Here is a 23,263-nt window from a genome sequence, read left to right as displayed (position 1 = left end):
ACATAGTGGTATTTTGAATTTATAAAGCATTTTGCAGCCCTGAAGTTTAATGTGTGCGGCAAACATTAATTAATCCCCAAAACATCCCCCAGAATGTGAGGACATACTGTCCACATCTTACAGATGATGTAATTTAAAATCGAAGCTGTGAAACCAGTGCCAAAGAACACAGTTCAGCTCCTTGTAAATCAGAAGACATGGGTATAGCAATAGCTAATTCCCAGTCCCAGGGAAGAAAGTCCTCTAACATGGACTTTAGTAAGCAGAAGAAAACAGAAAACATTTCTTTTGATTTATGAAATGAAATTTAAAGGGGAGGGAGATAAATCACAGAGAAGGAGGTAAAACTCTATTTATAGTTGGAAAGTAATCTTTGTTTCATTAGATCCTCCAGCCCCTCCCTGCCAGAGGAAAGTAAATATAATTCATAGTTACAAATGCAATAAAATGATATTCCAGACCAAAGTAAAAACAGAAGTCTAATACTGTCTAACTGTGTGATAGAGAAATGAACACTACTTAGAAGCTCTAATAAAGAAGAAATTAAATTCTCATTCTTGTCAAATCAAGAACCCAAGTATCTTTCTTATTTAGAATTACTTAAAAGAAAAAAAAAGAGGGGGGTGAAAAGTTTCACCCAAAAGGAGTGGGAGATGTCACTGATTGAAAAGGCAGATTTCAGGCAGATCTGACAAATGACAGCAATGACATTTTCAGAATCACAAAAGCCAGAGCAGTAAGCTCACTCGTCCTGTGAGGTGAAATCTCTCTAAGTTGCAAATAGGATTATAAATAAAGTGCTGTTCAAAGACCAATCACAAAACCATTTTCCATGAGAAACTTAAAATAGGATAAAACTCTCACATTTATATGTGCATGATACATTTTACTACCTGCCACTTTAATCTCCAGAAGAGTCAAGCTTAACAATAATATCAAAGACAGGCTTATTATCAGGGTCCACATGTTCCATTCTCCTCTTACCAACAACCTAATACAAATACCAGATACAGAACTTATTCCTTGTACAACATATTATTTAATTCCCTTTGACAGGTTTAATATTCTTTGGAACTGCAAATTCATTCATTAGATAGAAGGGATTTGTTAAGCTCTGATACATCATCTTCTGTTCATTTCAAGGATAGACACTATCTCTTTTGATGTATGGTGTATTGCTGAGTAGTCCTGCTTCGATTAATGGGTGAAGTAATGATGCCAACCAAAAAAAAATTAAATGTTTTGTCTTAAGTTTCTGACTGATGCTAGTAGATGAAATAATATTTTAGTAGTGAACCAACATGAAATAAAGAATTTAAAGTTTAAAGATAAATACTTTAGGGATTGGAGCTATAGTATGGCAGGTAGCATACTTGCCTTTCACACAGCCTGCATAGGTTCATACCTGGCACCCCATAATGGTCCCCAAGCCTGCCACGAGGAATCACTAAGCAAAGAGCCAGGAGTTAGCCCTGAGTACTGCTGGGTGTGGCCCCCCAAACAAAGCAGAGTTTTAAATGAATATAAAATTAAAATAAATATGCTAACATCACAGAGTGTCAGATAAATATATAGGAATAAAGCAAAATGGCACACCGCAGAGATAATACCATGGGTAAAGCGCAAGCCTTGCACTTTGCCTGCCTGGGCTCTATTTCTGGCACAATATATGGTTTGCAAACACCACTGGGAGTAATGTCTGATTACTGAACCAGGAATAAGCCTTGAGTGCAGCTGTGTATGGACTCAAACTCCTACCTTCTTTATCCCCATCCCCACCCCCTCCGAAAGCAAAATGTCATAGCAAAACCGGTAGTATGAAAAATACCTGAAGATATCTTAGGGCACACCCTAATGCTATTTAAACTTGAGACTAACTTAGTAGTTTTTCATCAATAAACAAACTCACAGAAGTCTCAACAATTCTTGAAGCCAAACTGACTCTTTCTACTGTAAATTCTCATATAAGCATATATTTTTTGCATGACATCATCAAAAAGCACCTTTTCAAAAAACTTTGCAGTTTAATTAGGTACCTTTACCTTAGAGTCAGATTAATGTTATCACATTAGCATGAAAATTGGAACAAACAAATTGAGGGAGCATTACGATTCTCTTAGCACCACCAGGAGTGGTTCTCAAGTACCATGACAGAGATAGGATATCAAACATTGCCAGGTGTGCATCTCTGTCACTATCACTGTCATCCTGTTGCTCATCAATTTGTTGAGTGGGCACCAGTAATAAATCTCATTGAGAGACTTATTGTTACTATTTTTTGGCATATCCAGTACACCACAGGTAGCTTGCCAGGCTCTGCTGTGCGGGCGCGATATTCTCAGTAGCTTGCTGGGCTCTCCGAGAGGGATGGAGGAATCAAACACGGGTCGACTGCGTGAAAGGCGAACGCCCTACGGCTGTGCTATCCTCAAAACTAAATTCTATTTTGAGGGTTTAGGGGATTGGAGGGGCATCGTATGGTAACCAAACTTCTTAATTACCTGGCAGAAGATCCTAGAACACCTCGAAGAGCAGATGAGTAATCCTCACTCTACCTTCAATCTCAAATACTGCTTTCTCTAGCCGAGTTTTTTGAATGTATTAATCAGAGTATATTTAAAAGATAATACTGTGACCAGTTAATTGTGAATCAGTAAGTCTTGACATAGTCAGAGGTTATAATGTTGTGTTAGGCATGAAGAGATCTTGTTATATCATACTGCATTATCTGGAATTAAGATATTATCAGGATTAACATCATAGTCTGATATTGCTCAATTAGTTACAAGACATTGGGGGTCTGAAAGAACAGGGTGTGGAATATATAGGTTGATTTTTTTTCAAGCTCCATAAGTTTTTAGTCTCTATTTCCAGTTCTCATAATAGCAACAACAACAACAACAAGTTGTAATGACTATGCTGAATATGCTATAAATGATTCTGCAGGAGTTTTGGAGGGACAATGCTGTCTCTTGAATTGAAAAGGGATGGTGCTGTTCTTAAACCAGACAGAGATTTCCATGCTGGGTCCCTAATCTCAGAGGGCTCTGGATTTTTTAGTGTTGAAACAGTTACTTTCTAATGGCTTGAATCTAGCTGGAACCAAGAGTGACAGGACCTTGAGTTCCCACTTCAGTTGTTCAGAAATTTAGGATCCTAAACTTCCAATCTCATGCATACTGAGTCAACTGGATAACCGAAGACGGACTCCTATTCTGTCATTCCAACCGGTTAATCCCCAGTTCTAGGAAGGTGATTTGAAATCATTTTAACTAGCTGTTTCTTTTATTTTCTTTTTTAAAATTTTATTGAATCACTGTGAGATAGTTACAAGCTTTCATATTTGGGTTACAAATCCAAATGCCCTAGAACAGATGGCTGGTTAAAGAAACATTGGTACATCTACACAATGGAATACTATGCAGCTGTTAGGAGAGATGAAGTCATGAAATTTGCTTATAAGTGGATAGAGATGGAGAGTATCATGCTAAGTGAAATGAGTCAGAAAGAGAGGGACAGACATAGAAGGACTGCACTCATTTGTGGCTGTTTCTTTTGGAGGGCATTGTTTGACATCAGGAGGCCTTATAGGTGTTAATACACTTATTCTCAGTGATTCTCACTTTGCACCAGGAAGAGTCAGATCATAGACTTACTGATTGTTTAGTAAAGATCACTAGATTATACATATTCTAGCTCTAGGCTACCACTGATGTCTAGCACCTGAAGACAATGAAGCATCACCGGAAAATGGGAGCAGAAATCTCTTCCAGAAGCTGCATTTTCCCTGTTTAAACCATTTCCCCTGTTTAAACCACTTCCACTTAGGGAAGACTTGGAACTAACTCTACAGATCCTGCTATGATGGAAGAAAATTCTCCTGAATGATCACACTCTCAGGGGTTCTGAGACTGGATTACCAGCATCCACTGATTACTTTCATTCAGCCTTCATTTTATTTTAAACCATGCTAAGTGTCTAATGGCTGCTCCTTGTGCAAGTGGGATGGCCCCTTCCAGTCTGGACTAAGGATCATAACCTAGCTAATATTGAAGATGAAGGCATGCATGTCCTCAACATTTAAAGTTCTTATTCTCTGGGGATGTTCCAGTCATGACAGCCCATAGAATTCAAGAAAAGACATGATGGTAAAGTATGTTCTTTTATTTTTTTAAGCACTTATTCATTTATTTTCTGTTGTTTGATTTTATAATAAAATATGGATAAGTCTAAAAACTTAGTTATTATTTACATTTTTCCTGCACACTCAGAGATAAGCATTTTATTGAAGGTCATTATCAAAACAAATAGTAAAAATATTTTAGAGCCAATATTTATAGGTGGCTCAACTGATGTAATATTATTAGTACTAAAATGGGCAGGTGGGTTAGAATGCAAAGGCAAGATCTGTATGGTATCAATAAAAAATAAATTCTAAGCAATGACACTGTGGGTAATAGCACTACTAGCTCTCATGAGGAAAGATAAAATTAACCAGGGAGAGTTAATTTTCATCATTGGCTAATGATTAAAAATAAGTGATCATTCTTGGACTTGAAAGAGGAAGGGATGGATTACATGTCAATTAACGCATAAATATTTAAATGTACAATTATATCTGCACTGTAGCACTGTAGCACTGTCGTCCCATTGTTCATCGATTTGCCTCAATGGGCACCTGTAACGTCTCCATTGGGACATTTGTTGTTACTGTTTTTGGCATATCAAATACACCACAGGTAGCTTGCCAGGCTCTGCTGTGTGGGCGGGATACTCTTGGTAGCTTGCCAGACTCTCCAAGAGGGAAGGAGGAATCAAATCCAGGTCGGCCTCATGCAAGGCAAATGCCCTACCCACTGTGCTATCTAAATGTTTAAATTTTTTAAAATGTTAAATAGTATACTTCTCTATATATTATTTTAAATTGGGTCAACAACTATGTGCTTTGACTTGTTTTTATGTGGTCCTATAACTAATAATGACATCTATTTCTGACAGGTTAAAAGCAAATATGTATGTATAAAAAAGCCTATATCATTTACATTCTGACCATTTGAAGTTTTTCCAACCTCAGTTTTAAATCCTCAATAAATCTTAAGTGGGTTTTTGCAATAATTCTTGAAAACAATTTTATTTTGGAAAAGTTTCAGATTTATGAAAATATTCAAAAATATGATTAAAAGAGTTCCTACTTACTTGAACCATTTTCTTGTTAACAAATTGAACACTATAGTTGTTATGACAAATCAGCCAGAAATACAAATTAAAGATATATGTAGTGCTATTTTACTTAGATTTCCTAAGTTTTTGCCTAAATTTCATTCTTATGCTCTAGGAGCCACCCCGGGTACCACATTACATTGATTTTCCTTAGGCATCTCTTGCCTGTGAGTTTCTCAGCCTTCTCCAGATTTCTATGATCTGGATTATTTTGAGAAGTCCTGGTCAGATATCTCGAATAATGCTCCTCACTTGGGGTTTGTCTGACATTTTTCTCACTTTTAGATGGGTTATGGTTTTGGAAGAAGAAGGCAGAGAAAACAGCCTTTCTCACACCACAATTTCAAGGACACGCACCATCAATAGGTGTGGGTAAGGCTGATGTTCATTCTCAGATTGCTCCACTGCAATGTTATCTTTCTTCTTCCAGAGTTATACAGCACTCTGGACTAAATTCAGGACACCCAGTTCACTTTTGGAGGGTGGATAATCTGTATAATTTCTTTATACATAGCCTGGATGGGGAGGTCTATTTATTCTTTAGTTATTCATTCCTTTAATCATTTATATCACAATGGAGTCATAAATTTGCAATTTATATTTTGAGTTATAATTCAATGCCACTTTGATTTGTTTCTCTAATTGTTCTATCTTTGGCACTAGAGCTTTTTTCAGTTGGCTCATGTGTCCTCCTTAGTGTGACTGTGGTTTGTTTTTGAGAGCGTCTTTATCTGTTAACATTATGAGGTGCTCTGAAATAATCTTGACTCTGTATACGTATTATTAAAACAAAGTATTTCTAAAGGGTCTTTAAAAAGGGTCGTACGGGTCTCCAAACATTCTCAGAGAATCATCCTGGGAAGAGAGTAGTGAAGCAGAAGATTTAAAAAGTGGAACTAACATTGTTTTTCAAATTTTATTACAAACTAGTGTTGCTCCAGTCTCAACAGTGTCAGGAATCCTTTGGACTGGAGCGATAGCACAGCAGGTAGGACGTCTGCCTTGCACGTGGCTGATCTGGGTTTGATTCCTCCGTCCCTCTCAGAGAGCCCGGCAGGCTATTCCGCTCACACAGCCTAGCCTAGCAAGCTGTCCATGGCATATCTGATGTGCCAAAAACAGTAACAATAAATCTCCCAATGGAGATGTTACTGGTACCCACTCGAGCAAATCGATGAAGAATGGAACTACAGTGCTACAGTGTAGGAACCCTTTAAACTTTTGCTTTCTGGATTTATTTTTACTTACTCCCAATAAGCAGGCTAATATGAACAATATGCAATCCCATACCCCAGTATCATTCATCTAATTATGTGAAGTGGCTCGCTGAAAGGTGGCCTTAGAATTTTAATCAAAGTTATTTTTATAAGGAGGAGCTATTTGAATATATCGAGGGAATAATGCTATCATGCATTGCAACAAGGATGTTTGATAACACTACTGTGTGGATATTTCACTTATTATTAAAAATGTAGCTTTAACTTTTTCTAAAATTTTGAGCCATAAAAATTTTTATATACTTTGTCCGTAATTTATCATGCTATTATTCTGGAATTAATAATGACTTCAGTTAAAAATTAAGAAGCAGAGTGGAAGTCAGAAACCACACTCACTGTATAGTAGTATAGTTGAGCAGAATGACTTTTAAAGGGGAATAAAATGATAGGACATGTTCTAGGGACAATTATGTATTATTAAAAAGTCACTTTATAAGAAATTTCTGCAATTACATATGGATTTATAGCATAGCACAGCATATACTTCTAATGGCACATTGAGGGTTTTTACACTGAGAAAATAAATTTATTTGGCATATTTCAAAATTTAACTCTAAGAAAGGACAAAATCATATGTTATTATATGAAAAAAATGGGAGGGAGTTATGTTGAGTGAAGCCAGCCAGAAGGAGAGGGACAAGTAAAGTGTCTTTTGCATGTATGGGAGATAAAGAAACATAGTAAAGGAAACATCTAGAGCGGCAGGATGTGTGATTGAGCTGCAGAATTGAGTTGACTGAGGTAAGGAGATGCGGATGGGATTTGAGGGTACCCAGAAACAATGGTGAAAAGAAACAGACACGTTGGTGGAGAACATGATGCAGGAAATGCTGTCATTGACAGAAAAACAGAAATAAGACCATCATTACCACTGAGAAAAATTTTGCAGAAAAATAGGCAAAAAAAAAAAAAAACCTAGGAGAAAGTGAAAAGTACCTCAAATTTCCAAATGTGAGGAGATGTGGCCACAGTTAGGGTCCAGATGAGGGGAGGTACAGTTGGAGTATCACCTGGGGTGTTCTCAAAAATTCATTACAAATTCTATTAAATGGTGAAAACCCCCATGGGGGAAAAATAGCTCTCAGTTAAAACAATAAAAACAAGCCAGTGGTGCAAAGCCTTAATAGAAAATTTCAAAAAGACTTTGAAAATATTTGAAACGTTAGTGAATAACGGGGATAGCTGCAATAATGTTAGCTAAATCAAAATTCCAACATCCCAGTAGCTCCAAACAACAGAAGCTTATTTATTGTACAGCTTTGGAGGTATTCCTGGATTCCTGGTAAGAAGCTTTAGTTTTTTGTTTTTTGTTTTTGAATACTTACATTAAGTTCATATGTGAACTTAACCTACTAAGTTAGGTTCACTGTCACTGTCTTCCCATTGCTCACTGATTTGCTTGAGTGGACACCAGTAATGTCTCCACAGTGAGACTGGTTGTTACTGTTTTTGGCATATTGAATATGCCACGGGGAGCTTGTCAGGCTCTGCCATGTGGACGAAATACTCTTGGTAGCTTGCCAGGCTCTCCAAGAGGGTCAGAGGAATCTAATCCGTGTCAGCCATGTGCAAGGTGAACCCCCCACCCACTGCACTATGACTCCAGGTTATTATATATACATATATATGATATTACATTATTGAATCACTGTGAGATACAGCTACAGACATACAAATGTTGGTGATTATGTTTCAGTCATACAATGATTGAGCACCCATCCCTCCACCAGTGCCCATTCACCACCAATGTTCTCAGTATCCCCCACCCCCCTACCTCTGTGGCAGGCATACCTTTTGGGTGTTACGGTTTGCAATAAAGGTACTAAGCAGCTATCATGTCTGGTCCATAATCTACTTTCAGCATGTGTCTCCTATCCTGAGCGAGCCCTCCAAGCATCATTTACTTTTCTATCCCTGCTGCCTTTTCCCCCAGTATATGAGGCCATCTTCCAAGCCATGGAGCAATACTCCTAGCCCATATCTCTACTATCCTTGGGTGTTAGTCTCCCATTCTTTTACTTTATATCCTGCAATTGAGTGCAGTCATTCTATGTCTATCCCTCTCTCTGACTCATTTCATGTACATGTTGATTTACTTATATACAAATTTCATGATTTCATCTTTTCTAACAGCTGCATAGTATTCCATTGTGTATATGTACCAAAGTTTCTTTAACCAGTCATCTGTTCTCAGGCACTCAGGATTTTTCCAGATTCTGGCTAAATAGTGCTTCAATAAACATACAAGTGCAGATGTCATTTGTACTATATTGCTTTTTTTGCATCTCCAGGATATATTCCCAGAAGTGGTATTGGTGGGTCAAATGGGCGCTCAATTTCTAGTTTTTTTGAGGTTTTCAATGCAATAATTCAGGGATAACACCCCTTCATCTTGCAGTACTGATTTTGTTGTTGTTGCTTTGTTACGGTTTCAGAGTCCTCTGTACTCAATTACCTAGGGATAAGGAAAGAAAGAATAACACATTTCTTACTACCCTGGAGCTGACGCACATGCCTTATAATCATACTCCATCTGTAGGAACTTGGTTTATTTCCTTTATTTCAAAATGAATGGGTCTGGAAAATGTAGTTCTTGTCTGAGCAGTGGCCACATGAACACTTCCACAACACAGTGCAAGGGAATCCAAGCGGTGAGGGAAAAGAATTAGGAATTCAATGTCATCCTTCCAGCCTAATAACTGCAAGGACAATAGCCTGCATGGGAATGTTCAAGTTAGTTCCAGTCTTATTAACTTCGAATCACACTATGTCAAGAATAGTGTTGTTTCATTTGGTTTATTTTTGTTTGTTTATTGCTTGCTTTTTTGCAGGATGCACCAACTGTGCTCAGGGCTTACTCCTGGCTCTGTACTCAGGGTATCGCTCAGGATGCTTGCAGACCATACTGATGCCATACACAAAACTGGAATCTACCATGTGCAATTCAAGCACCCAAATCCTCAGACAGTCACTCCAACCCCACTAGCATTCAGTTTAAATCACAAGCCAAGTATTTTGTCATGAGAAACAATTCAGGAGCTACTATTAAATAATAGATATAGGTACCATAATCATAGACTATTTGGGGAGAATATGAGAAATTTTTGAGAATTTCTTTTCTAGTGGACTAATCACATGTAATCAGGTACTTTAATGTAGATATAGTCACTACTTGTCTCTTACAAACCATGAATAAAATGCCAGTAGTAATATATGTCAAGGTAGACAAGGGAACAGAGAATGGTCAGAGAGTAGAATTGGCATGAGTGGAGTGATTTTGTTATGTTCTTGGAAATTTCAGAGCATTTCTACCAGCAACACTGTTTACCACCAATATGAATCATTTTCTTTAAAGTTTACTCTAGTCACTCTTACTATCCTCAGATTTCATGGCATCAGAGGCTTAGAGAGATTAAACGCAGGCTGGAGCAATAGTGCAGTGGGTAGGGCATGTGCCTTGCATGATCAACGTGGATTAGATCCTTCAGCACCCCATATGGTACCCTGAACCCTCCAGGAGGCATCCCTGAATACAGAGCCAGAAATATGCCCTGAGTACAGCTGGGTATGGCTCAACCCTGGCCCAAACTCAATGCCCCCATCTCCCCACCCTTTCAGATAGGCAAAACTCTATGACATGGGCAGAAACAGTCAAGAAGTGGACCCAAGTAGGATGCCTCAGGATCTCTTATTCTTAAAAACAAAAGGTGTAGTTATTAATTGTGCAGAGACACCTCAGACAATTGAAACTTGGCATCCATTCTTCAGTAAACCTCTAGATTTTATTACATAAAACAACACTACAAACAATCTTATATTTGAGGAAATAATTTGGAAATTCAGCTGTAAATGTTCCTAGTATTACAAAGAGCCCAGGTGTCATTTAAGAATAAGAAATGAAGCATTAGAGATCATAGTCTTCAAAACAGTAATGTATGTTATAAAAGTCAAACATGCATGATATGGTCAAGTGAATAGTTCTTTTTTCAGAAACTAAAGTTGCCCCCAAAGTGTACTCAATCACAAACAGAGCAAAGAAAAATATTTCTTGGTACCAATTTCATTGGACTGGAGCGATAGCACAGCAGGTAGGGCATTTGCCTTGCACATGGCTGACCCGGGTTCAATTTCTCAGTCCATCTCAGAGAGCCTGGCAAGCTACCCAGAGTATACCGCCCACATGGCAGAACCTGGCAAGCTATCCACTGCCTATTCAATATGCCAAAAATAGTAACAACAATTCTCACAATGGAGACATTACTTGTGCCCACTCAAACAAATTGAGGAACAACGGGACAACAGTGCTTCAGTGCTACCAATTTCATTAGCTTTAGAGCAAACAGTCAAGGGGAAAGTTTAGCCCAGACAAATTTCTTACCCAAGCTCTTCTATTCTTTATACCAAATACCAGTCATCTGTACGATGAGGGCATATGCATATTTGGAGGGAATTAAATGAAGTGATTTTTCACTTTCTTCCTGCATGGAAATCCAACAAGTTTTGGCTGGCTCTTTAAGGGCCCATTGCATGAAGATAAGGCAAAGAGACTAATGGAAGCTCAATCAAGAGAGAAACATCTCCCAATTTGAGTTAGAGGAGAGGAGTATATAGCCTGGTTAACATGAGGTCTTCAAGCCTTGAATAAGTTATTTCATTCTATTGAACTAAAACAACACCTATTCAAGGACACTTCTAAAAAATAAAAAAATAAGTGATTATTTTACATAGAGATGATAAAAATTGTATACACATACATGTCTTGCACATATACGGACAAACTATAAACTTGTCATTAATAGAGAATTTGACTAATACTTTAAAAATCGCTAATGAATTATCGAAACATTTTCAAGTTTTAACCCATTTTTTTCTGATATGAAAGAATTTGCCTGCAATGTTGAAAATAATTTTGAATGAAACTATATAATAGGTGGTAAAATAGTTTTGTGCTTAGTTGAGGCGGGGCTGTGCTGGCTTAATGAGGTGCCCTCTTATGAAAGATTGTTATCATATCTACACAAATCATTTTTTGTCACATTTAAAGCAGCTATTAATGCAAAAACTTTCCACCTTTAAGCCCCAGCTTACCATTTTTACCACACTTCCAAGGGTTTTTTTTTTCTTTTTGGGTCACACCTGGCGATACACAGGGGTCACTCTTGGCTCTGAACTCAGGAATTACCCCTGGTAGTGCTCAGGGGACTATATGGGATGCTGGGAATTGAACCCGGGTCGGGCGCATGCAAGGCAAACACCCTACCTGCTGTGCTAACTCTCCAGCCCCAACACTTCCAAGGGTTTTGACAAGTGTGGCTACCCTCTATAAAATTTCTCTTTCCAAATAAAAAAAAATCTGTTTATATCAGGTGTTCACTGTCACAAGTGGTAGTTAAGAACAAGACAATTAAAATAATCACTAGAACCTTCATTTTGATTAACTGCTTTAAAAATAATGTGAGCTTAGCTATATTTAAAAATATCTTTTTAAAACAATGCTTGAATCTAATTGTTAGTCGGGTTAACAAGGACATACCGTTCATCAATTCTGCAAGCTGAAGAATCAACACTCATTGCTAGGAAGCTGGGATTCAGTTAGGAGACATCAATCAAAGAAGATCTGATTTCTGATATTAAGAAAATTACCCTAAACCTAAAGACTGGAATAGGAAGGAGTTTAACCTGGTACCAAGAAGAAGTAAGAAGACAAAAAATGTATGCTGAATGTACTAAAGTCCCAAAGACATGATATAAATTAGGTGTCTCCCTGTGTTCAAATTGCATTTATTAAGTTGATAAAAAGTTACGGTGGCCTTGAGTCTTTCATCCAAATTCTAATTCTCTTTTATGAGCTCCATTCAGAGTGAAGCATCACCTCTAGATTTATGTATAAATTTGCTGATCATTGTTGGCTATGATTTATTAAATACCTGACAGGTATATATTCATGATAATACACCAGTGTAAACTAAATTTTCATTAATTTAAGCTATGTTTCTGACTTTCATTAAGAGGAATAATCAAGTGGCCATGGTGGTAGTCCAAGTGGTAGAATAGCTGCCCAGTGTGTATGAGGCCCGAATTGAATCCACAGTAATTAATTAAGAAGTTACAAAGCAATGAATTAATTTTTTACAGTTATATTTTTAAGTCAATTTACCTTTTCGAGTATCAACAAAATTTTCTAAAAAACACATTATTTACTTTAATATGAGCTGCATCAATCAAATTACAAATAATGTTTTCCACATATCAAAGAAAAAAAGAAAAGAAGAAAATTAAAAAAAAACTTTTTTTTTCTTTTTGAGTCACACCTGGCAATGACGAAGGGTTACTCCTGGCTTTGCACTCAGGAATTACTCCTGGCAGTACTTGGGGGACCGTATGGGATGCTGGGAATCAAACCTGGGTTGGCTGCATGCAAGGCAAATGCTCTACCCGCTACTATCGCTCTGGCCTCAATAAACACTAAATTCAAATACTGATTCTCCACCCTTGGTCAAACACTGAAGGGTGTCATTCAAACCTCTTTATATACCAAAATTACTTGGATAATTTAAATAGTTTCTAGAGCCCAATTTTATACCAAATTCATGTGATGGTGAGTCTAGACTTAATTTTTATGGTCCTTAGAATTTTTATACATACATACATATGTTTTATAAAATCTATGGCTCCACAGTAGAATGATGAGACTTGCTGGTCTCATTTTACAGACTTGAAACCGAATTACCAACTCATATGTAAATATGTTGCCTGAGATGGAGCAAATGTGTACTAAGATAATATTCGATCACCCTTTTCAACTCTAAGTGATTCTGCTCCCATTCAGAACAAGCGACATTGTCTGTAGACATTTGTGTTTATCACAACTTAGAAAGTGCTGCTGGCATCAAATGGAGAGAAGCCACTGATGCTGTTACACATCTTAAAATATACACGAAAACCCTACAAAGTGAAGAAGGATCCTGCCAATATGTCAATAAAGATAATGTTGATCAACAATGTTTAGGTGAGAAATAATAGATTAGCAACAAAAGACAAAAACTGAGGAGCATCAGCGCTGGAGCAATAGCACAGCGGGTAGGGCGTTTGCCTTGCACACGGCGGACACGGGTTCAATTCCCAGCATCCCATATGGTCCCCTGAGCACCGCCAGGAGTAATTCCTGAGTGCATGAGCCAGGAGTAACCCCTGTGCATCGCCGGGTGTGACCCAAAAAGCAAAAAAAAACAAAACAAAACAAAACAAAAAAACCAAAACCAAAAAACTAAGGAGCATCTGATACAAATTTCTTCCCCAGAACAAAGGACTCCAGTCATGTGTATAGTACACTTGTAAGGTAGCAGTTAACATGAAGTGGGGCAGAGTCGTGAGGACAGACTAAAAGGGATGGAAAAGGAACAAGTAGCTGAAATGTTTATGCCAATAATGTTAACAGAAGGCATCCATAAATATATGTCATTCTACTTTGCAACCAAACTATTAATGCAATAGGCCCACATGAACAAGCAAGAAAAAAACTGTATAAATTTCACATTATAACTTTAAATTTCCAAATCCAGAGGTTCTAAGCTGTTACACGAAAGGAAGTTATTATGCCTAGGTAATAGTACTCATTAGAAAGTTAGATATTGCTCAAACAAGGGGCTATCGTAGCTCTTTCCCTTGCAAGAAGGAGAGATTTTCCCCTCATCTAAGTGTGCACACAAATGTACACATACAAACACACACACACAGCTGCCTAGAAAATTCTCTAGATAGTCAAAAAATGACTGGTGCCATTAATTTAGCATCATTCCTTAAGTCTAATTTAAAAACCATTGTCATTGCTTCAGTTTAAGAAAAATTAAGCCACACTTCATTTTTTTTATTTAGAAAAGTAGGTAAACCCTAACGGCTCAAACTATTATGGTCATACAAATTTTTAGACTGCAAGAAAATAAATGTACTTGAAAGTTAGTTTACAGGTGCCAGTGGTCTCATATCAGTGAGCTCAATTTCACTGCATTTAGTCAATAGAGAAACAGAAAGTATCAGTTATTTCCTTCACTGTGTCCTACTATCAGCAGAGTGCTACAGAAAAAAAAATGGCCTCAAAAGAATCAAAATATCAATGATAGCTTTGAATATGGTATAATAAGAAATAATAAATACATTTTAATGCAATGATAATTTATCACAAAGAAAACACAAAATCTTTTCCTTTTCTCTTTTTAAAGACTTTTCTTATTGAATCACTGTGATGTAGATCCTTATAAAACTGATCATGGTTAAGTTTCAGTCATACGGTGTTCCAATAAGCATCCCTCCACCAATATACACTTCCCAGCACCAGGGCCCCCAGCCCCAGCCTGCCTCTACGCTCTGTGGCAAGCAGTTTCTCTCTCTCTCTCTCTCTCCTCTCTCTCTTTCTCTCTCTCTCCTCTCTCTCTTTCTCTCTCTCTCTCTCTCCTCTCTCTCTCTTTTGGGCATTGTGGTTTACAATATAGATAGTAAAAGGTTATCATGTATATTCATTACTTTTTTTTTTTTTTTTTTTGCTTTTTGGGTCACACCTGGCGTTACTCCTGGCTATGTACTCAGGAATTACCCCTGGTGGTGCTTGGGGGACCATATGGAATGCTGGGATTTGAACTCGGGTCGGCCGCGTGCAAGGCAAACGCCCTACCCACTGTGCTATCACTCCAGCCCTGTATACTCATTACTTTACCTACTTTTAACACCCAGTTCTTCTCCAGCTTGATCATTTCCAACTATTTTCTGTTGGCTAAGTGCTGCAATGAACATAGGAGTACAGATGCTGTTTTTACTGTGTGTTTTGAGGTCTCTGGGTCATATTCCCAGAAGTGAGATTGCTGGGTCAAATGGGAGCTCAACTTCTAGGCTTTTGAGAAACGTTCATATTATTTTCCAAAAAGTTGGGACAGATTGACATTTCCACCAGCAATAAATGAGAATCCCTTTCTCCCCATACCTGGGCCAACATTGGTTGTTTTTGTTCTTTTGGGTAATGTTAATTTCTGTGGTGTGAGATGTGGTTTGATTTGCATCTCCCTAATAATTAGTGATGAAGAGCATTTTTATGTGCCTTTTGGCAATTCAAACTTCTTTGAAGAAGTTTCTGTTTATTTCTTCTCCCCATTTATCAATGAGGTTGGATTTTTTTTTTATTGAGTCACCATGTGGAAAGTTACAAAGTTTTCAGGTTTAAATCTCAGTTATACAATGCTCGAATACCCATCCCTTCACCAGTGCTCATATTCCACCACCAAGAATCCCAGTATAGCTCCACCCCGCCCCCTCACACCCCTAACCCCCCCATGCCCCTAGCCCCCCCACCCTAAGCCCCCCCGCCTGTGTAATTAATAAATTTCACTTTACTTTCACTTTGATTGCATACAATATTTCAACAAAACTCACTATTATTGTTTGGAGAGTCTCTCCCCTAAATTCAGACCTGCTGAAAAGGAAGCATTAGATAATTTGTTTTCCATTGCTGAGGATGAAGAGGTATGAGGTCGAGTGACCACACTTAGCGGCCTCTCAGTTTTGGGATTCTGTAATTTAGTATTTTAGTAACTAAGTCCAGAGAGATATCTGCCAGAAGTTGCATCATTGCCAACTTGTACTTCTCAGTTACATTATATTCCACATATGAGTGCAATCTTTCTATGTCTGTCTCTTTCTTTCTGACTCATTTCACTCAATATGATACTTTCCATGTTGATCCATTTATATGCAAATTTCATGACTTCATGTTTAACAAATTGTGCTGGCAAAACTGGACAGCTACATGCAAAAAAATGGGCTTAGACCTCCACCTATCACCATGTACAAAAGTCAGATCAAAATGGATTAAGGACCTCAACATCAGACGAGAATCCCTAAGGTACATTGAAGACAAGGTCGGCAAAACCCTCCACGACATTGAAGCCAAAGGTACCTTCAAAGCTGACACGCCACTGGCCAAGCAAGTGAAAACAGAGATAAATGAATGGGACTATCTCAAACTAAGAAGCTTCTGCACCTCAAGAGAAACAGTGACCAAAGTACAAAGACAATCTACAGAATGGGAAAGGATATTTACGCAGTACCCATCCGATAAAGGGTTGATAACAAGGATATACAATGCACTGGTTGAACTCCACAAGAAGAAAACTGCCAACCCGATCAAAAAATGGGGTGATGAAATGAACAGAAGCTTTCCTAAAGAAGAAATCCGAATGGCTCAGAGGCACATGAGAAAATGTTTCACATCACTAATCATCAGGGAAATGCAGATCAAAACAACCATGAGATATCATCTCACACCACAGAGACTGGCCCACATCCCAAAAAACAAAAGCAACTGGTGTTGGCGTGGATGCGGGGAGAAAGGGACTCTTCTTCACTGCTGGTGAGAATGCTGACTGGTTCAGCCCTTTTGGAAAACAATATAGACGATTCTCAAAAAATTAGAAATTGAGCTTACATTTGACCCAGCAATACCACTCCTGGGAATATATCCCGGAGAGGCAAAACGGTATAGTAGAGATGGCATATGTATTTCTATGTTCATTGCAGCACTGTTTACAATAGCCAGAATCTGGAAAAAACCAGAGTGCCCCAAAACAGATGACTGGTTAAAGATACTCTGGTACATCTACACAATGGAATACTATGTAGCTGTCAGAGGTTGGATTTTTTCGGTAAAATTCTACCAGTACCTTGAATAATTTTGATATTAACCCTTATCAAAAGGGCAGTGGATGAATAACCTTTTCCATGGGTTGTCTTTGTATCTTAGTAACCATTTTCTTATTTTTTTAAGATGCAGAAACTTCTTAGTTAAATGTAGTCCAATTTGTTTATCTTTGTTTCTACTTGCTTGGTCATTGGTATTTCACCTTTGAAGCTACCTTTAGCTTCAAGGACTGTAGAGGTTTCTGCCTACATTTTTTTTCATGTACTTAGTTGATCTGGGTCTGAGGTTGTGGTCTTTATCTCATTTGATCTGACTTTTGTGCATGGTGGTAGATAGAAGTCTGAGTACATTTTTTTTCATGTAATCATTCAGTTTTCCCAGAAACACTTGTGTAAGAGGCTTTTCTTGCTTCACTTCATATTTCTTGCTCCCTCATCAAAGATTAAATGATGATATATTTGAGGGTATGTGTCAGGATATTAAATTCTATTCCATTGGTCTGTAGGTTTGTCCTTATTCCAATACCATGTTTTTTAATTACTACTCCTTTGTAGAACAATTTGAAATTGGGGAACATGATGCACCAATATTCTTTTTCCCAAGGACTGCTTTAGCTATTCATGGGGACTTATAATTTCACATAAAGTTCAGGAGTGTTTGATCAATTTATTTGAAAAATGTCATGGGTATCTTTATAGTGACCACATTGAATCTGTATAATGCTTTGGAGATTACTGCCATTTTGACAATGTTAATTCTCCCAATCCATAAGCTAGGACTATGTCTCCATTTCCTTATGTTGTCTTTTATGTCTTAATAGGGTTTTGTAGTTTTCTTTGTACTGTTCCATTTCCTCCTTCATTAAGCTGATTGTGAAGTACTTAATTTTCTGAGGCACAATTGTGAACATGATTTTTTTAATACCAATTTCTCTCTTTCATTATTTGCATAGAGGAGAGCAGTGGACTTTTAGGTATTGATTTTGTAAGCTTCCACCTTATGATACAAATTTGTTATTTCTAGGAGCTTTTTGGTAGAAGCTTTATCATGTTATCTGCAAATAGTGAGAATTTTTTCTTCCTTTCCTGTCTGCATGCATTTAACATTTTTTTTATCCCCTAACTGCAATGACAAGTACTTCTAGTACAATATCGAATGAAAGTGGTGAGAGTGGGCAATCTTGTGTTGTCCCTAAGAGGGAAGGTTTTTAGTTTTTGCCCATTGAGAATATGCTTGCTGTGGGTTTGTGGAGGATTGCTTTGACTATATTGAGGGTTCCTTCAACTCCCATTTTGTTGAGAGTTTTCATCATAAACAGGTGCTAGATCTTGTCAAAAGCTTTCTCTGCATCTATTGATGTGATCATTTGGTTTATATCTTTTATTGATAGGATAGAAGGATCATCCACCATATATGAATGGCAGAATCTCCTTCCCCTGTGTCAGGCTGTGTTCACTGGGGCCCCTCAGAGGGGAGCGGGTTGAGTTTCCCTTCTGCCCCAAGCAGAGCTCCAGCAGCTGAAAACCTCCAGAACCCAGCCACAGCCATTCTCAAGGCCACTCTCCACAGGATCAGATGAGCCTGACCCATGAAGGAACTAGCAGAGGAACCCAGGTATGTGGTACCCGTGGCTGAGATCTCCAATTCTGCCCAAGATCCAGAGACTATAAAACAAAGCTCCCAGAAGAGAGTGATGCAGAACCTCGCACAGCAGAGCCTGGCAAGCTACCCGTGGTGTATTCAATATGTGAGTCTCATTCTCCTGAACGTGACAGGGACAAATGAGACATTACTGTTGCCCACCAAGCAAATCAATGAGCAACGGGACAACAGTGGTACAGTGATTGATAGGATGAGTTATGTTGACTGACTTGCAAATGCTAAGCCATCATTGCATCCCCGAGATGAATAACACTTGGTGATAGTGTATGATCTTCTTGATGACTTGTTGGATTCTATTTGCTAACATTTTGTTGAGGATGTTTGCATCTGTGTTTATCAATACTGGACCATAATTTTCTTTTTTTGTTGTTGTTGTCTCTGCTTTTGGTGTCAAGGTGATATGTGCCTCAAAAAAACTGTTTGGAAGTGTTTCTGTTTCTTCAATTTCCTGGAAAAGCTTCAAAAGGACTAGCAATAGGGTCCTTTTCAAAGGTTTGGAAGAATTCACTAGCAATTTCATCTGGATGTAGATTTTTGTTTTGGGGAAGACTTTTGATTACCGTTTGAATTTCCTTCATAGTGTTGGGTCTATTCAGGTATTCCAAGTCTTCTTGGTTCAGCCTTGAAAGGTTAAAAGAATCCAGGATGGGAGATGTGAGTAGCTGAAAGTAGACTATGGACTGAACATGATGACCACTTAGTACACATATTTCGAACCATAACACCCAAAAGGAGAGAGAGAGTAAAAGGTTGGAATGTGTCTGCCACAGAGGCAGGGGGATCTGGGGGGTGGCGGAAGGGAGACTGGGAACATTGGTGGTGGAGAATGGGCACTGGTGGAGAATGGGTACTCGATCATTGTATGACTGAAATGTAATCACAGAAGTTTGTAAACCTGTAACTGTATCTCACAGTGATTCATTAATTTTTTTAAGAATCCAGGAATTTATTCATTTTTCTAGGTTTTCTTGTTTCTTGGCATACAGACTCAAAATAATCTCTGCTGATCTTTTAAATTTCTTTGGTTTCTATTGTGATGTCACCCTTTTCATTTCTGCATCGGTTTAGCAGGGTTCTCTTCTATTTTTCCTTGTGAGTCTTGCTAATGGTTTATTAACCCTGTTTATTTATATTAAAAAAATATAGCTCTTGTTCCATTGATCTCCCAGCTTCCTAATTTCTGCTCTAAGTTTTATTATTTCTTTCCTCTTTCCTGGTGAACTCCTTTTGTTGGTCATTTTTTAAGCTCTTGAGCTGGTAACCAAAGTTATTCATGTGGAGTTTTTTTCCTTCCGGAGGAATACTTTCAGAGCTATAGACTTTCCACTTAACACTGCTTTAGCTGTGTCCCACAAGTTCTGGTAGCTCGTGTCTTCATTCTCATTTGTTTCCAGGAATCTTCTGATTTCTTCCTTGATTTTCTCTCTATGTCACTGGTTGTTCAGCAATGAGCTGTTTAATTTCCAGGTGTTTGATTTGATTCCCCATTTCTGTGTGTGATTAACTTTTATTTTCAGTGCATCGTGGTTTGAAAAGATAGCTGATAAAATTTATATCTTCTTGATTTTATTGAGTCATGTTTTGTGGTCCACCTTAAAAAATTGTTTCCTGTGCATTGGAGAAAATGTGTATTCAGCTTTTGGGGTGTGTGTGAAAAGCTCTGCATGTATCTATGAGCTGACTCTCTTCCATTTCTTCCTTCAAAGGCAGTAATTACTTGCTGAGTTTTAGTCTCATCGATCTACCAAGAGGTGACAGTTCAGTGGTAAAGTTTAAAGTTACTATTGTGTTGCTACCAATGTCCTCCTTGAAGTCTATTAACAGTTGTTTTAAGTATTTTTTCTGAACCCTCATTGGGTGTAATTTCTTCCTGATGTACATATTCCTTAATTAATTAGAAATGGCCTTTGTTGTCCCTTCTAGTCATTTTCAACCTGTAATCTCTGTCGTAGAAGTTGTTTGCTTTAAAAATTGTTCCCAGTCTTTCAGTCTGTGTTTTCTCCAACTATTTAAATGTGTTTCTTATCATCATCATCATCATCATCATCCATCATCATCATCCCGTTGATCGTCAAATATCTCAAGCGGTTTCAGTAATGTCTCCATTCATCCTAGCCCTGAGATTTTAGAAGCCTCTCTTTACTCATCCTTCCCAACGATGCCCCATAGGATGCTCTTTCAGGGTCAGGGGAATGAGATCCAACATTGTTACTGGCTTTGGCATATGAATACACCATGGGGAGTTTGCGAGGCTCTCCCACGTGGGCAGGAAACTCTAAGTAGCTTGCCAGATTCTCCCAGAGGGAGAACTAGGCTATAGCTTGGTTTTAAGTCTCTGGATGCTGGCTGTTGGTGAGATTACATGGCGCTGGGGGTAGTCCCTGGGTGTGACTGCCTAGCTACTGGAAAATGTGAAATCTGGGTGGAAGAGGCCCAGTCCAGATCTGAGCAGGCTTGAAGGTCTCAGCCCCAGGTCCCACACACCTGGGTTCCTCTGTCGGTACCTTCATGAATGAGGCTCATCCAAATGTGTGGAGAGGCGCCTTGAGCATGGCTGTGGCTAGGCTCCTGAGGTCTTCAGTCATGAGAGCTCTACTCATAGTGGGGAGGGAAGCTGGAGCCCACCCCCTCCGAGGGGCCCCAGGGAAGACAGCCAGGTGCTCGGGCAAGATATTCTGCTCTTATAGGCAGCAAAATGTTGGATCCAGTTTTTTAAATCTATTTCGCTACTCTGTGTCTCTTAATCAGTGCATTTAGACCAGTGACATTGAGAGAAATTGTCATGGGTTTTGTGTCATCTTCCTGTAGAAACTTGTGTTTCTGGAGTTTGTTTTGTCTTATGGTAGCACCTTCAGTCCTTTTAAAGTAATCTGTTATTGCCTCATTGGGGTTGCCTCCCTGTCCCTCTGGTACTCTGATGAATCTAATTTTGTTCCTCTTGAATTCATCCCATACGTCTCTTACCTGCCCTTGAGCTATTTTGAGATCTTTATTTAACTTCTGGTGTTGCCCAGATGCTTTTGCAGCTCATCTTCAAGCTCACTGATTCTGTCTTCAGCTGTTGTCATTCTACTGTTGAGGGTATTCACTGAGTTTTTTTTTTATTTCATCTATCAATGTTTTAATTAGTGACACTTCTGTTTGTAGTTTTCTTATGTCTGGTCTCATTTTCGCCTGCATTTGATTGGGTGTCTGTTGCACTGTTTCTTTGAGTCCATTAAACATCCTCATGATTTATTCTATGTATTCTTTATCAGAGAGATTATGTATGTGGGTATTCCTTGTTGAGGACTCAGAGCTCTTTTATTCAGCCACTCTTCGTTGTGGGAAGCTGTGCTGTTTCCCCATGATGCTGTGGCAGTCTGGAGATGGGTCTTTCCAGTAGTTGATCAGTGTCTCCCCTCTCACTGCCAAGGAGGACTCTGGATGAGCTCAGTAGATGCTTATCTCTTCTTTCCCCTTCCTCTTTGGTGTCCTGTGTGTTTTCAGTGGGGCCTCTAATACTGATTCACGGGATGTGTTCTTTTAGACTGGGTTTGTACAGATTTTTGTGTTCACCATTATTTAGGTGAGTTTGGGGGGGTATATTGATTGGAATAGGCTAGCAATAGACTATTGGCCTAATGTAGTTAGGGTAGCCAGGCTGCCCTCGTAAGAGTTCAGTAGAAGAGGGCAAGATACGGGTCCAGTGCACTATAAAAGGGGAAATTAACTGGCAATCATGTGAGCCCCCAGCTGCTGATGTACCTGTGGGGGAAGGAGCTACACATTTGGCAGAGATCCTGTGTGACAGTTCATGTCCTATTGCTGGTACTTCTAAAAACGCAGGTGTCCCCTCTTGCCTACCTGCTCATCTGATGCACCTGTAGCTTCAGAGAGGACCTCTCTGTTTTCTCACCTTTTGCCATGCTCAAGCACACAAAATTTTTTCAATCATTTCATTTAAAGAAATGCCAGGAATATCAATAACTTTCATAAAATATTTTTGAGAAATATAGCTTAATTGTGATAAACCTTTATATAAACAAACATTAAATTGTGTACATTAGTACCACAGGAGCATCCAAAGAACAGTCAACTGAAATTTCTATTTTGCAAAATAAATCTTCTGAAGATCTCCTGATTCTATGCTATTTTGAATTTATACAGGGTAGTCATAGAAATTTCCAGGTAAGATCCATCTTTTATTTTTATTTGGGGGCCACACCCGTGATGTTTAGTGGTTACTCCTAACTTTTTGCACCCAGGAATCATTCCTAGTGGTGCTCAGGGACAATAGACAATATGGAATGCTGGGGATAGAACGAGGGTCAGCTGAGTGACTAGGGCCTAACCTCTGCTGTCTCTCTGGCCCCAAGATACATACTTTTAAATAATCTTGTTCCTACTTGTAAGAATAATCCTAAATTATCAGAATAAA

The sequence above is a fragment of the Sorex araneus genome, chromosome 2 (genome assembly GCF_027595985.1).
Source record: "Sorex araneus isolate mSorAra2 chromosome 2, mSorAra2.pri, whole genome shotgun sequence".
In the NCBI taxonomy this organism is placed as follows: Eukaryota; Metazoa; Chordata; class Mammalia; order Eulipotyphla; family Soricidae; genus Sorex; species Sorex araneus.
This window is presented reverse-complemented; position numbering follows the sequence as displayed.